The sequence below is a fragment of the Littorina saxatilis genome, linkage group LG14 (genome assembly GCF_037325665.1).
Source record: "Littorina saxatilis isolate snail1 linkage group LG14, US_GU_Lsax_2.0, whole genome shotgun sequence".
NCBI lineage: Eukaryota > Metazoa > Mollusca > Gastropoda > Littorinimorpha > Littorinidae > Littorina > Littorina saxatilis.
Genome location: NC_090258.1, coordinates 3,124,702 through 3,141,575, shown reverse-complemented (window position 1 = coordinate 3,141,575; position 16,874 = coordinate 3,124,702). Strand labels below are relative to the sequence as shown.

General features: G+C 42.3%; 1 protein-coding gene across 3 annotated transcripts in view; it reads left to right on the top strand.

Moving 5' to 3' along the window:
- The first annotated feature begins 7,121 nt into the window (after positions 1-7,121).
- The window catches only part of LOC138946898 (carbohydrate sulfotransferase 11-like), a 105,338-nt gene continuing 95,585 nt past the window's right edge, over positions 7,122-16,874 (top strand). The window contains exons 1-2 of one of the 3 annotated variants that reach the window (XM_070318292.1): positions 7,122-7,213; positions 8,529-8,588. The gene's annotated coding sequence lies outside the window, so the exon portion shown is untranslated. Of the gene's footprint in view, positions 7,273-8,345; positions 8,589-16,874 lie in introns of all 3 variants that reach the window. The other 2 variants (XM_070318290.1, XM_070318291.1) reach the window with 2 other exon arrangements.

Sequence of the window (16,874 nt, the reverse complement as noted above, 5' to 3'; positions counted from 1 at the left end):
ACTTGATAACTTTTTCAAATCGGAGTGATCGGCATGGTCGTCGTAAAAACGTAGAGCTGTGTGACGGGGGCCATAACAAAAAAACTACACCACGACTGTACTGCGCCACGACCCGGCTACGCTTGTTTTGTGCAGTTCAAAATAAGCGTAGGAAGAGCACGCAGCTTCGCGACCTAGCAGATCCTACCCCGACCAAACCACGCTCATGGAGATCCTGCCACGTTTGGCCCACGATTGGCCCACGATTGGCCACGCTCTCCACAAATTGTACAACGGAGTAGAAGCGGCGTCTCTGTGTGAACGGGGTATAAACAGGGTAAAAGACTATGCCAGCCACACATCCATCCCATTCATCCCACAATGATACCTCTAATGGTGACGACGGAAAAGAACCGGGACAGGAGGGGCACTCAGCAGTCGACATCTTCCCTTGTTCCGTGTGCTGCCAAGCATGAGGAAGGTGAAATTAGAGGTTACCTTTTGACAGCTTACTTCCAGGAAAGCAATGGCTCTGTGTAAGATGTTATTTCATCTTAACACGTCCGATTAGCCTATTTCTTGCTGTTGTGACTGACAGGATGTGGTGACCGAACTTGCCACATTCTGTGTGTAGAGACAAAGACAGGGACTCCGAGGGACACTGGAAGACAGTCACAGACACACGCACGCACGTATGCACCCACATACACACAATCTGCAAACAGACGGTCGCCTATACACACATAAACAAGCACACACACACACACACACACACACACACACACACACACACACACACACACACACACACACACACACACACACACACACACACACACACACACACACACACACACACATTCATCTTTAAAAAGTATATATAGAGAGAGACTGAAATTAGTGCTGAGTTCAATGTGTTTTTTTCAATGTTTTTGGTCAGAATGGTTCAAATGAGAAACTTTAGTTGCCTTCAATGATTACTACCGCATCCCATTTTGGCGCAATCCCGTTTCGCCGCTATCCCATTTTTTTTTATTTTTATTTTTATTTTTACATTTAGTCTTGACTAAATGTTTTAACGTAGAGGGGGAATCGAGACGAGGGTCGTGGTGTATGTGTGTGTGTGTGTCTGTCTGTGCGTGTGTGTGTGTGTAGAGCGATTCAGACCAAACTACTGGACCGATCTTTATGAAATTTGTCAGCATGGATGGAAAGGTGGAGAGATACAGGGCGGTGATCATCCCCAAGTCAACCCATTTCCCCGATGGGCCAGATCGAGAGGAGATCTGTGTGAAGTGTTTGCGCGCAAAAGACAATGGGAGATACTATGTCTTTCCTAATGTTGATGACATTTCATGCTTGCCAATGGTTCAGATAAAAAAAAATCCCACCAACCAACCATGACCAACAGGGGGGATTACTTTTTTTGACATGTGACCAAGTCTCATTTAAGCGTTCACAGTGTTACCTGAGAATAGCACACCCCCTTGAATTGGGACCAAAGAAAAAGCGTTGTATATATGCATTTTTGAATGCTTTTCTAAAGTCATAAGTTCATTTGTGAAAATAATTTTTTTTAGGGATTGTTTTGCTGAATGCATGCAGTTAAGAAATTGACCCCGTTTTCAAATTTAGGGGGTAGGGTTGCCCCATAGCCCACGTATGTCTGTGTGACTGTGTCAAATATCAATCTACTTTGCGTACAAAATGTATAGATGTTTGTTTTTCGATTTTAGAATGATTTCTTAAGCTGGCTAGAACTTCTGAGGTCTACAGGAAACGATAAAGATAAAAAATGTACAAAATATAAGTAGCGTCCTTTATCTTACCATTGTTCTGATCAATGCTGTCCCTTTATTTGCAAGTTAACCATTTTTCTTAATGTGTTCAAGGAGTATGTTAAAAATTATTATCAATGGTTGCTTTAAACAGCACCTTTGGGCAGTTATTATGCACTGAAGTTGTAAAAGCATGTTTTGGGGTTTTTAGGATATAGCGTCTTGGAACACCAATCATCTTGGAAATACGAATGTTCATATAATTTTTTTTACTGTTTTGGATAGATAAAAAGTTGAACTCTTGGTGCAAACTGTTTTTTGGCCCCTGTTTGACTATTTATTATTTTGGAATATTGTGTGTGAGGGGGAAACTGCAATCCTCAATATCATGAAACGTGCCCCCGGACACAATCTGGTCGATGAAAATTTTCAACACGTGCTCTCAGCGCGCAGCGCTGAACCGATTTTGGTTTTTCTGTACATCCATTCCCAGTAACTCTTCCTTGTCTTCTCCAGTGTTTTGCGCGATTATCTCCCTTCCTTCGTTCGGCTCTACTTCTTCCCGGCGAAGCCGTACCCGGCGAAGCGGGTATTCATCTAGTACAGTATATTATAGAGAAATTAGTAATAATTTAGTGTTAAAGGTGCGTTTTTGGCTCACGTAAGTGTAGCCTATGCGATGATAAACTTTGTCTGTCTGTGCGTGCGTGCGTGCGTGCGTGTGTGTGTGATAGAAACTTTAACATTTCCGAGTCTATGGATAAAGCTCGCATAAGAAGATTACGTCTCGGTCAAAAGTGTTTGACGTGTGTGATAGAAACCATTTGAAGACGTCACATTATGACGTAAGAGGGTTAGACGTCACGCAAAGGAATTACTGAAAGTCTCGGTCATTGTTATTGTGAGCGGGCCGAGACTAATTGGCAGATCCAGGGTCTCGCTTTCTTGCACAGTTTCACCTTGCTTACTGTGTGTGTGTGTGTGTGTGTGTGTGTATGTGTGACGGAGTGATTGAGTTTGTGTTACTGTTTGTCGATTTCTTACGTGAGCCTTGAAGGCTTCGCCTCTTGTTTTCCTTCATTTTGTTTGGGTCAGAATGGCTAAATTTAAAAAAAATAGTTGGCAAAATGTCTGGATCGATGACGATAATTATTACGGGCACTTTCATCAAAGGACAAGCAGAGAAGCTGGCAGACAGACATTTCTGTGGTGGCCAGTGACTGTGGGGTGGGCGGGGACAGGGCTGAGAAGACAGGAGGACAAGCATTGTCCGTCTGGGGTCAAGCGGAAGGGGCTGTGACTGGACAGGGGCGGACATTGGGAAATCCTGTCGGTTGTCGGGTTTCTGTGCATCCTTGTAAAGCGGTGGCTTCATGTTGCTTGCAGCAGTCACGACGTATTTGTGTGTGGCAGGGATAGTGTTGTGTCTGGGGTCAGGAGATGTGTATCGGTGTGAGGGAATGTGAGACAACTGGCTAAAGTACTGTGCAGGTAGGAAGTATATGTCTGTTTGTTTGTCTTTTTATCTGTCTTTTTGTCTGTCTGTCTGTCTGTCTGTCTACCTGCCTGCCTGTCTGTCTGTCTGTCTATCTGTGTGTGTGTGTGTGTGTGTGTGCGTGCGTGCGTGCGTGCCGCGTGCGCGCGTGTGTGTGTGTCAGTGTGTGTGTGTGTGTGTGCTTGTGTGTGTGTGTGTGTGCTTGTGTGAGCGTGTCAGTGTGTGTGTATGTATGTGTGTATGTGTGTGCTTGTGTGTGTGTCAGTGTGTGTCTGTGTGTGTGTGTGTGTATGTGTTTGTGTGTGTGGCGTGTGTATGTGTGTGTCTGCCACGGTGTGTGTGTGTGTGTGTGTATGTGTGTGCCAGTGTGTGTGTGTGTGTGTGTGTATGTGTGTGCCAGTGTGTGTGTGTGTATATGTGTGTGTGTGAGTGTGTGTGTGTGTGTGTGTGTGTGTGTGTGTGTGTGTGTGTGTGACGTCATTATTGTCAAGTTTTGATTGAGTTGGGGTCTGTTAGCATTTGGGACAGAATGTATTATGTCGCCTTTGAACAAGTTTGAATGTGCAGTTTACTCTCAGTTGCCTGTGAACACTGTCTGCGTTCTGTTTCCTTTGTTGGCGTCACGGACAGACGGAGAAGACGGAAGGGTGTGTGTGAAAGGTAGGGGTGTGGGGGTGTGTGTGAGTAGGTCAGTGGTGCCGCGACACACTTGGGGTAGGCCTCTGTGTGTGTGTGTGTGTGTGTGTGTGTGTGTGTGTGTGTGTGTGTGTGTGTGTGTGCACCCGTCTCTCTGTCTCTGTTTCTCTCTCTCTCCCCCTCTCTTAGTCTCCCTCTCTCTCAAACACACACACACACACACACACACACACACACACACACACACACACACTGACACACACACACATACACACACACACGAAAATACGCACATACGTACGCACACACGCACGGGATTTACTGGGTCAGACAAATGCAAACGTTTTTTACTCACATCACAGAATTTACACTTGTGACAACGAAGTGCTCTTTCCTCTGCCTTCTCGGCAAATATACCCATAATACCTGTCGTTTTCATATTTCATAGAAACTTTTGTTCGCTGTGCATACATTAGCTTATAAAGGAATCCTTATTCTCTGTCTGTCTGTGCATATATTTCCCGGATTGCTATGTGTGTTTCCGAGTCATATTTCTTTCTTTCTGTCTTTTTTATATTTAGTCAAGTTTTGACTAAATATTTTAACATCGAGGGAGAATCGAAACGAAGGTCGTGGTGTATGTGCGTGTGTGCGTGTGTGCGTGTGTGTGTCTGTGTGTGTGTGTAGAGCGATTCAGACTAAACTACTGGACCGATCTTTATGAAATTTGACATGAGAGTTCCTGGGTATGAAATCCCCATACGTTTTTTTCATTTTTTTGATAAATGTCTTTGATGACGTCATATCCGGCTTTTCGTGAAAGTGAGGCGGCACTGTCACGCCCTCATTTTTCAACCAAATTGGTTGAAATTTTGGTCAAGTAATCTTCGACGAAGCCCGGACTTCGGTATTGTATTTCAGCTTGGTGGCTTAAAAATTAATTAATGACTTTGGTCATTAAAAATCTGAAAATTGTAAAAAAAAAAAAAAAATTTATAAAACGATCCAAATTTACGTTTATCTTATTCTCCATCATTTGCTGATTCCAAAAACATATAAATATGTTATATTCGGATTAAAAACAAGCTCTGAAAATTAAATATATAAAAATTATTATCAAAATTAAATTGTCCAAATCAATTTAAAAACACTTTCATCTTATTCCTTGTCGGTTCCTGATTCCAAAAACATATAGATATGATATGTTTGGATTAAAAACACGCTCAGAAAGTTAAAACAAAGAGAGGTATAGAAAAGCGTGCTATCCTTCTTAGCGCAACTACTACCCCGCTCTTCTTGTCAATTTCACTGCCTTTGCCATGATCGGTGGACTGACGATGCTACGAGTATACGGTCTTGCTGAAAAATGGCAGCTACTTGACTAAATATTGTATTTTCGCCTTACGCGACTTGTTGTGTGTTGTATTTGTTATTCTTTCTTTTGTCTCTCTCTTTCTCTCTGTCTGACTGCCTGCCTGTTTGTCGTTCTCTTTCTCTGTCTCTCTCTCTCTCAGCCTTACATCGGCTTTATCCTTGTAAAATAAAGTTCAGTTTCTCTCCCATTTCTCTCCCTCCCTGTTTCTCTCTCTCTCGCTCTCTCTCTCTCTCTCTCTCTCTCTCTCTCTCTCTCTCTCTCTCTCTCTCTCTCTCTCTCTCTATCTCTCTCTCTCTCTCTTTCCCTCTCTCTCTTTCTCTCTCTCTCTCTCTTCTCTCTCTCTCTCTCTCTGTCTCTCTCTCTCTCTCTCTCTCTCTCTCTCTCTCTCTCTCACTCTCTCTCTCTCACTCTTTCATCCAAGTGTTCAAGACAAGCAGCTATTCAGAAAATAAAAATCGTCTGCAACGCATACACCTAAATCAACAAAGTTTATAATCCAGACGGCTTTTTCTTCCAAAATACAGCAAAGATCTTATGAAGATGATAGACTCTTAATCCCTCTGACTGAAGTCACTAACAAACTATCACAAAACCCCGGAGACAACACAATAAGGTTCCCTGGGGTGTGCCCACTCGCTAAGCTGACAGTTTACCTGTGTGTGTAGGCATTAGAAATAGTCTGAATGCGGCTGGGATGAAAGGGAAAGACTGAAAGGAAGAAAAGAAAAAGAAATTCGGGTACACATGCACACGAAAAGTTGGTCTGCTCAATTAATTGTGTTGATTATGGCACTCTTACGGAGAGTCTCCTTCAGGTGATAATAATGTTATCTGAAATATCGGGGAAAGGTTTTTAAAGAAACTACATTATTTTGTTCGGAATTTTGTAGGTTTTCTGCGTAGCAATGGGCCGTAATTCTTCTTACTACTGAGACGTACGGAACAGACAAGACAAACTGATTGATTCACAAATATTCTGTGTACAAAATAAGAAAACTTTGGGTTTGAATAGATATTTAATAACACTTTTGTATAAGTGTTTCGTTTCACTGTAATTGAATCCGAATCATCAAGAATTTGTTGGAAGTGGTCAACAGTTACTTGTGAACGACCCTTGTCCACTTTCTGTTCACCTTCGTTCCGTTTCAACCAGTCCCTTTCAGAACCATGTTTATTATTTTAGGCCTTAGCAAACTACGGGGCAATAATTATGCATTATATCAGACACATATGGTAAGGTGCGCTCAAATTATATCTACTGTACTAGTAGGATCACAACTGTGTCAAATGACGTGGAGTATGGGGTGGTTTCTTCTTAACGGTAGGAAGAACAAGGTTGTACGTTCCAGTCATTTATTTTATATTCACTTGAAAGTCGAATTTATCATTGTTTGAATCATTTTTAAAACTGTTTTAGAGTAGGTAAATTAATTTTCAGTAATTCATTTAATTCTAACCAAAAGACCTCGCTGGCATCTTGAAAGTGAGTTACATCCACAAAGATAATTTCATTAATTGTATCATAAGTGTTTATCTGTCTGTCTACTGAAAAGACCACTGGGTCGACGTACAGTAAATTTAACGTTTTGCTTTGTCAATAATAAACGTTCCATTCTTGTTTGTTTTTTTTTATTCCATAACCGAACGTATCATACTTGGAAGCAATTTTAAAGAGTTTCAGAGCAAGAAAAAGACACAAAAGCTAAGGTAATAAACAAGCCATATTGCGCTACAACAGCCTCGGATTTTCACAGGACTGTCGGGTAGATGCACAAATAAATGTCTTGCACTGGGTGCGACAGTCTCGCCCCCAACCCCCCCCCCCCCCCCCTCTTTTCACAGGAATTCTCTCACGCAGTTTCTCAGGGCAGGACGATAAACATTTAACCGGGTGGGGGCACATTTGTCAAACGGGGTATTGAAAATCGCAGCCACGTCACGATCGAGCGGGTATACGAACGTTTCCAGTGTGTGTTGAAATGTTTTTCTCCTGTGCTGCAGTGTTTTCGGTGTGTTAACCTTGTTAGATGTTCTCATGTGTAATGTTGTTTTCGGTGTGTTAACCTTGTTAGATGTTCTCATGTGTAATGTTGTTTTCGGTGTGTTAACCTTGTTAGATGTTCTCATGTGTAATGTTGTTTATTTCCTTTGCAACACAGTAATGTGATCGTGAGGTGTTTATTCTAGAACTAGACAGCTACCAATTACTGCTCAATTTGTTTAAATTACGATACTAACTGAGTGAAGCATTTGTTTTGACTAGAGAGTAGAATTTGTGTACAGCGTACAATTTAGGACAATCACTATAGAGAGATATATTATTTTAATTGTCAGTAAGGCCAAAAAAACAAGAGGCGAAGCCTTCAAGGCTCACGTAAGAAATCGACAAACAGTAACACAAACTCAATCACTCCGTCACACATAGTACACACACACACACACACACACACACAGTAAGCATCTATAGGTGAAACTGTGCAAGAAAGCGAGACCCTGGATCTGCCAATTAGTCTCGGCCCGCTCACAATAACAATGACCGAGACTTTCAGTAATTCCTTTGCGTGACGTCTAACCCTCTTACGTCATAATGTGACGTCTTCAAATAGTTTCTATCACACACGTCAAACACTTTTGACCGAGACGTAATCTTCTTATGCGAGCTTTATCCATAGACTCGGAAATGTTAAAGTTTCTATCACACACACACGCACGCACGCACGCACGCACAGACAGACACAGTTTATCATCGCATAGGCTACACTTACGTGAGCCAAAAATAGGTGTGGTTACGGTAACATAGCCAAAAAAAATAGGGTAGGTAGGTAGGCAATCACTTTTTTTTTTTTTTAAACTTTTTTTTCTAATGTGTACAAATTAAACCTACTTGACAGGGAAATAAGTGTGCGACACGGGCGCTTTCGCTTTCATTGCGTTTTTTGCACTCGTTTTTTTTGTTTTTGTGACAAATGTAATAAAAAGTTATAGGATCGGCCCCTAAAAATAGGGTAGGTCGGGTTACCGTAACCACACCTATTTTTTTTTTAGGCCTAAGTAATGAGTTGGTGTTTTTCTTCTTGTCCAGATTGCCGAGATTGTTATTGGCTGTCAATAAGACATACCTGAGTACGAGTACTCAATATGTGGAGGATATAATCATTATCAAATAAAAACGAATTATACTACGAACTTATGAAAGTTTCAATTCGAGACTTGACTGCCCAACGTGTAGGTGGTGAATAACACTGTTGGTGGTCTCTTGCGACAGTTGGAGTACTTTGATCTGCATGCTGACACAGACCTGTGGCTTCACTACATCAAGACTGAGGTGAGCTTGTGCGTATGTGTGTGTGTGTGTGTGTGTGTGTGTGTTTGTGTGTGTTTATGTGTGTGTGTGTGTGTGTGTGTGTGTGTGTGCGTGCGTGCGTGTGAGTGTGTGTGTGTGTGTGTGCGCGTGTGTGTGTGTGTGTTTGTGTGTATGTGCGAGCGTGTGTGCGTGTGTGTGTGTGTGTGTGTGTGTGTGAGTGTGTTTGTGTGTGTGTGTGTGTGTGTGTGTGTCTGTGTCTGTGTGTGTGTGTGTGTGGATCAATCGGGTAATTCTGTATGTCGGATGTGAATTATCAACTTAAAGGCTGTAATACAATCTCTTTCCTCAGAAATGTTTTCCCTGAGCATTACAACACAATACATTTCCTTATCAAAGCTCTGTAACAGCATTTATCCTACACACGCGAGTGAGACCACTCGTTAGATAACAATATCGTTCAAACCACACGCGTGTATATCATGTAAATGAGGTCATGTCAAACTATAGTTTGGCAGGGACCTGCTTTTCGACTGCTTATGATGCCAGTCACCGAGACAAACGTCATTATGGAAACCCTTTTACGCTATGCTGTTTCTCCTGGTAGAAGTTTTAGAACTTTCGCGTCACGCTACACTTTCTAGAGTGACGTGTCTTTGCTTTGACGTCAAAGCGTGCACGAGGCTTTGGAATAGATGAGGTTCCAAAAGAAGCGTCTTCAATTTGGATGGCTTCCACTGCGGGACGTTTTGAGTAAAATGCACGTAGTGGCGGATTTAGGGGGGGGGGGGCGAAGTGGGCCCGCCCCCCCCCCCCCCTTCAAGGAAAAAAAAGAGAAAGAGAGAGAGAGAGAGAGAGAGAGAGAGAGAGAGAGAGAGAGAGAGAGAGAGAGAGAGAGAGAGAGAGAGAGAGAGAGAGAGAGAACTCAGAACTCAGAACTCAGAAATTTTATTGTAAACCACACTGTTGTGTTTGTACAAGGGGGGAGTAGAGTTTCCATTCAATGTATACTCTCTCACAAACAAGTAAGAACAAGTGCATAATACAGTGCTAAGGGTTGGAACATAGCGATCGAAAATCATTTACACACATTCATTTTAGCCTAGCAGTTGCTGTCGATGCCTGAATGCATAAAATGTATACCGGGAGAGTGCCCACAACCTACTTTTGTTTTGTGTTAGTAGTATCTGCATTGACGAGTTTTCTAGTTGACCGATTTCAAAGACATTTCCTAGGTAAGTTTCTCTTATATCAGAGTATACTGGACACTTAAAAAGAAAGTGGTGCTCGTTTTCGTGAGGGTATCTGCAAAGTGGGCAAACATGGGAACCGTTTGCAGAATATCTCTGTTTGTTGCACATCAGGGGTGAAACCCCAAGTCTGAGTTTTGTGAACACTTTTTGGATATATGGATTGTCTATTTGGTCAAGGTACTTTTCTCTTCCAAAGTCAGGTTTAAACAATTTGTATGTGTCATACCTCTCACTGTCTTCTAGCTTACTATGCCAGTTCTGGGTAAAGCAGTCTTTTAGGCGTTGTTGAAAAGCCTTGATAAAGTGTTTTTCGTTGCCGACATAGCCGTACGTCCACACATGTCCAAACCCATTTTCACATAGGAGGTTTCTAACCCTAGCGGACCAATTGTCTGTCCCTCTGTCTGCCATGTTCCTCATCATCACATGGGCCATTTTTACATATCTTGTGTTGGGGAGGCGATTTAGCCGCAACCAATATTTAACGCATCTGGTAGCAGCGAGGACTGATAGGGGAAATCTACCGAGTTCTCCGTATACCATGCAGTTGGGACTTTGGGGGGAAACACCTATTATCCGTTTGCATGCGAACATGTGTACCTTTTCAATGTTAGAGCAATCAAAACAACCCCACATTTCTGAACCGTATAGCAATATGGGGGTAATCTGTGTATCAAAGAGTGTGAAAAAAAGGTTTAGATCATAACATCCAATATTCCACAAAACTCTAAAAATGTCGATAACACCACGCTTAGCTCGTACAATAGAGTCTTCAAAGCATCGTTGGATGGAAACTTTGGTGGTCAAGGTTAAGCCGAGATATTTATACGAGTTGGTAACGTACATGTTGTCGTGACCAAATGTCCAGGCTTCGTTTTTCCCCAAGTATCCACCGTTGCGAAATACCAACACTTTTGTTTTTTCTTTGTTTACCTTTAAACCTAATCTGTTGGCAACTTCATGCAATATATTTAACTGGTTTTGTAGTCCCACCGGTGTCACTGAAAGCAATGCTATGTCGTCAGCAAACATCATGATAAATAGTTCAATTTCACCCGGAAGAAGTTGAATTCCATGCCTCCCTTTTAGAATCATTTCAGACGCAAGTTCGTTAATCAAAAAAGAGAACAGGATTGGGCTTGCCAAGCATCCTTGTTTAGAGAGAGAGAGAGAGAGAGAGAGAGAGAGAGAGAGAGAATTAAATGACAGTTTCTGAGCTCAGGTGGCCCTAGATTGCAGCATTTTGCTTCCGTGAAAAGAAAAATTCCTGGGGGGCATGCCCCTGGACCCCCCTTGGATGTTCGGGCGCTTCGCGCCCTCAATTCAGGCACTTCGCGCCTTCAAGTTTGTGCAAAAACGTTTGGGTGTTCCCCCCCCCCCCCCTTCCTTAAAGATCCTGGATCCGCCCTTCAGTATGTAGGATAAACAGAATACTACATGGCTTGCTGTGTCGTACCAGATTTACACTCGTTGCTTTATCAAATAGTTAAGAGCTCGCTTTCGCTCGCAGTTCAATATTTAAAAAAAAACCTAGTGTAAATCTGGTACGACACAGCAATCCATGTAGTACTCTCTATATCACACTTGAGGACGAATAAATAAAACAAGTGCAATGTAACCTTTTACTGCAATACCTTGAATTGTTCACGAAGTGTCCACTTTCAACTTTTATACCAGTCAAGTACATGGCAGTGAAATACCTACCTGAGCGTTAGTGCTAGAATGATCTTTGGAGTTGTGTCCAGACTTAATCCTGCTTGACAAGGAGACGTAGAATGGTGAAATACTATCCTGTTTTAGTCAAGGGTTTGTCACGTTGTCTGAGGCAGGTCTGAGGCAGGTCTGAGAGGCTATAAAGAATTATCGGGCTGTTGCGCGGAGTTGTAACTGCTCTTTTGTCAGGTAGGCCCCGTTGCTTTAAGGGACGTGCAGTGCGACAAGAATTAGGTGCATGAATTACGACCCTGTGACAAGTTTGTAAGAGCTGATGTAGTTTTTTGCTGTTGATTTCTAACACAAACAATTTTTCACCGTGGTGATGTACACACATTGGGAGAGAGCGGAGAGACACAGAGTGAGAGAGATATAGAGAGAGAGATATAGAGAGAGAGATATAGAGAGAGAGAGAGTGTGTGTGTGTGTGTGTGTGTGTGTGGGGGGGGGGGGGGGTGGCCTGCGTGAGACAGAGCTAGAGAGGGGAGAGAGATAAAGATAGAGGTGGGATTTGGTGTACCGTCGTTTACACAACATCAACAAAGAAAGAAAGAAAGAAAGACAGACAGACAGACAGACAGACAGAAAAAAAGAAAGAAAAGATGGAAAGGAAGAAAGAAACAAATAAACAAAGAAAGCAAAGAAAGAAACAATCAAACAAACAAGCAAAAAGAAGAAAAAGAAAAGAAAGGAAAGCATGTCCCTAGCACTGCATTTTTCTCACGACCTTATATCCTGTAGCCAGGAAAAGAAGAGCTCTTCCATTAAATTCTAATCTTGCTTGTGATACGTGGCTTCAATTGTTGTCTTCCTTCGCCCTTCAAGAGCGCGTGATAAATTGTTCTGGTGACAATACGAACGTCGTAACTGCTCTCATGACACGAAAGATCTGATGGCTTTTTAAAAATAGTTTTGTTGTTGTTGAAGTTTTGCTAATCCCGGAGTGCTTCTGTGGCAGTAAGGGTGCAGTCGTGAAAAACAAGAGGGTATTGTTTTGTTGTTGTTGTTAATTTATTATTGTATTTTAGGCACACACACAAAAATAGTCTGTTTACGGTATCCGACCGACCCTATTTTTTCGCGCGACCCTAGACTTTTTTTTGGCATTTGGGAGAAAAAAAGAAAGAAAAAAAAATGATAATAAAAAGTCTTTGTTTTTTGGCAAAATAACTTCGAAATATGTTTTTTGAAAAAAAAAAAAAATCCCGACCTACCGACCCTATTTTTTTTGGCCTATGTTACCGTAAACAGACTATTTTTTGTTGTTGCCTTATGTGACGCAAAGGTGCAGTCGTGAAAAACAGATGGTATTATTTTGTAGGGGTATTATTTTTGTTGTTGTTGATTATTGGTGTATTTTATGTGACGGAAAGAAACAATAAGTTTATTTTTTATGATAAATCGTTTAAAAGTATACATTTTTTTCAATGCAAAGTAAAAAAACCATTTGTTTTAGAGCAATTTTCCTCAAGTTCGTTATCCGCGTTTGCTTTAAATCTGTTAGTGTATGATTCGTTTGATATGACTGAAGTGGTGTTTATCCTTACAACCATTTTACTTATGTTTTTTAATGTTTGCAGCCCAAGAGAGGACATGTTATTAAAAGGTGTCATGTTGCTTTTGCCACCCCCGTTTCTTTTTTGAAGAAGGGCAAATTGATTTTTAACCGAAAAACTAAAATCGACATGTACCCCGATTTTTATTCACTAACCTATTTTTTCTTCATTTACTGACGGTACAATAATAACCAGCACGAAGAACGCCCGGTAACAAAAAACAGTAACATAATATTTACGCGGCAAAACGGCTATGCACACATTATGCCATTGACAAATGGCTGTTGAAACTAAAACCGTTCCTTTCCGTATAACGGCTATGCAAACAGCATGACAATATATGTCAACTTTACCCCCTCAACCCCTCCACCCATCCCCCCACCTTTCCCCCACGTACCCCAACCCGCTCAAGCCAGTGAACGTGGTCAGACGAGCTGGCGATAGAAAGTAAAACCGCTCCTTTCCGAAAGTGTAACGGCTAGGCATACCGCAGCATGACAATGTATGTCCGAACCCCACCCCACCCCCACCCCACTCTCAAGCCATAGAAAGTAAAAGCGCACCTTGTGTAACGTGTGTTTGCATTTCTTGACCGACTGACCACGCCCTGCCCGATATAATTCTCAACACAATCACAGTGCTGGAGGCCTGGGCGAGGGTCAGCGCCAAAGTTGCCCCCAAGCGTGTCTGTCTTCAACAGTTTCAGATTGTGACGTAAATTTTGACTCGTCAAAAGCTCGCCAGTCGAACGCAGGTATAAGCAGTTCAAATAATTGAATGGCGATGTGTGTGTGTGTGGGGGGGGGGGGGGAGGTTGTCACAGATATGTTTACTGAAACCAATAACAATAACAATAACAATAACAGCACTTTATTGTCCATTAAAATATTACATAAAAATGGAAATTTTTCTTCGGCACACCCTGTCTGCCTGTAAACGATTATAACAACAATTGAATAGGACGACACACATAAAACATAAAACATAAAAGGGATACAATCAAATATGATATTGCACTATGTAAATTTACCCTCTCATATCACAGGAGTTGGGTTTCACAGCCAATCAGTAATGGATTCTGCATGCAGTGGGACCCCACTTTAGACCTATACAAATTTGAAAAAAATCACGTCTTGGGGAGAAAACAAGTCTTAAAATTGAAGTAAAAGACAAAGCAAAGAAAACAGAGTTTTCAACACAAACTATAGATACGTTTTCGTCGTGCTGAGGTTCACATCCCAAACAGATAAATAACATGGTAATTGGCGCTTTCGAGGCTTTCGCGAGGTTCAGAGAAGGGGTCAGTGCTACATGTCTCAATGTTTACAGCAGTAGCCCACATAAAGCCTTTGTATGACCGCATTCATTGGTGGAACTCCTGATGTGTCCCTCTCTAAATCTCTGGGTATACACCTGATGCAAGTTAAGGGGTCGGGTGAGGGTTATACTGGATGTGTCATGGCCATCTGCCAATCGCTTGTGGTGTAGTTTACTGACTGTAAGGAAGAAATAGTTGTGACGCAAGGGTGGGTAGCTCAGGGGGTAGAGCACTAATCCTGGTTACGGGTTCGAATCCAGGCCGGGACGGACACGGGTCAACTTTATGTACAGCACACCCCCGTGTCACCACATTGGCACGGAAAAGACCTCGGTCATCATGCCATATACGTGCAGGTGGCTGGTTACACCTGAACACGCATACACCTATGTATCTCATGTAAAGTCGGGGTAACACCCGGGAACATTCCCCTAAAGGTTTCACCGTGAGGGCGTAACACAACAGTAATCATCGTTGTCGTGACCCAACGTTGTTAGTACCTTTATGCTAATGTAATGTCACATGACCATGAAGTGTTTGCATTTATACTCTGACAGGTTTCAGTAATATATGTTTACTACCTTAGTAGCCGTCTTGGGTTTAAGGCTTTTCACAACTTCAAAACTTGACTCCCCCCCCCCCCCTCCAAACACCACCCATAAAATGGAGGTGGTGGTAATTGGGGGATATGGATGGGGGTGTTAATCACTGAGGGGGCGATGAGGTGGGGAGCAGTAAACTCAACGTTCGAATTTTTCTTTTTGAGTTCGTGTAGCCTACTCAGTTGTTCGTTCATGTGTTCGGTTGTTTGAACAAAGGGCGGTGGCGCAGATCTGGCACTTTGAAGATAGCTTCTTTGCTCCACTCCATTATCTATGCAGCAGGTATATTTGCCTTCAGTTACTAAAATAAAAGTGGAATTTTCTTCAATAAAAAACGCTGGCGCTGGACCCGAGTACTCTTCAGACTGGCTCGCTCCCCCAGTATGAAAGTTTTTGTCTTTTGCACGTGGATTTAAAAAAAAATAAAAAAAATTTATTTTTATTTATTTTACACAATTAAAAAAATTATTAGAGTAAAATAAAACATTAAAACGTTCATAATAAACAAAAGTAAACAAGAATTAAAAAAAAAAATAGACCGCCCATGCCGGGAATCGAACCCCGATCACTTGGATTTAAAAAAAAAAATTAAAAAAAATAATTTATTTATTTTACACAATTAAAAAAATTATTAGAGTGAAATAAAACATTAAAACGTTCATAATAAACAATAGTAAACAAGAATTAAAAAGAAAAGAAAAATATAGACCGCCCATGCCGGGAATCGAACCCGGTTCACTTTGGCAATAGTCGGAAACGCTTTCCACCAAGCCAACATATTGGACATTCGCCAGTGAACTCAATAATGCCTATACTCCTCGCGCAGTGGTACACGCACGCAAAGCACGCACGCACGCAAAGCCTGGTGTGGTGTCGCTGGCTTGGCTGGGCGGTTTATCAGCCGAACGGCTGTTCTATCCCACCGCGAATCGCGCCCGCCGTTAAGAGTCGTTTTTGTGGAATATTTGGCATTTAGGTCCCAGGTAACATTATGAAGTTTTAATACGATCAATCGGACCTATTATCAAGTTAGTGTATCAACTTTTGAACGAACTGCGCCCAGTAGTTTCCCAGCAATAAGCTGTTAAGTCGAGACGAACAGACAGACAGACACACAATTAAAGTCTGCTGGACCCTAGTACTGCGTACTCGGGGATAAGACGCTCTCTTACAACAGCTAAACATGTGCGGGTACCTTCCTTTTCCGTGTAAACATCATGTAAATCCCTACAGGCCTTTACACGGGGCATGCACATCATGTAAATCCCTACAGGTGTGTCCAGGCCTTTACACGGGGCATGCACATCATGTAAATCCCTACAGGTGTGTCCTGGCCTTTACACGGGGCATGCACATCATGTAAATCTCTACAGGTGTGTCCAGGCCTTTACACGGGGCATGCACATCATGTAAATCCCTACAGGTGTGTCCAGACCGTTACACGGGGCATGCACATCATGTAAATCCCTACAGGTGTGTCCAGACCGTTACACGGGGCATGCACATCATGTAAATCCCTACAGGTGTGTCCAGACCGTTACACGGGGCATGCACATCGTGTAAATCCCTACAGGTGTGTCCTGGCCTTTACACGGGGCATGCACATCATGTAAATCCCTACAGGTGTGTCCAGGCCTTTACACGGGGCATGCACATTATTCCCCTTGGGCCCATACGACAACTGAACAGCGTGGCGAGCTACGTTTTGTGCAGAGTGGCAATTTTTGTGTGAACTAATTTTGGCGGCTGGACAAACCTGTCACATCCTGAACTCAGGTCAAAATGAGTTCGGGTCTCATTTATCCCTGACAGGATGCCTTGGTTTTGGTAAGAAATCGATTTTTTTTTAAACATATTTAGAGCTTTTC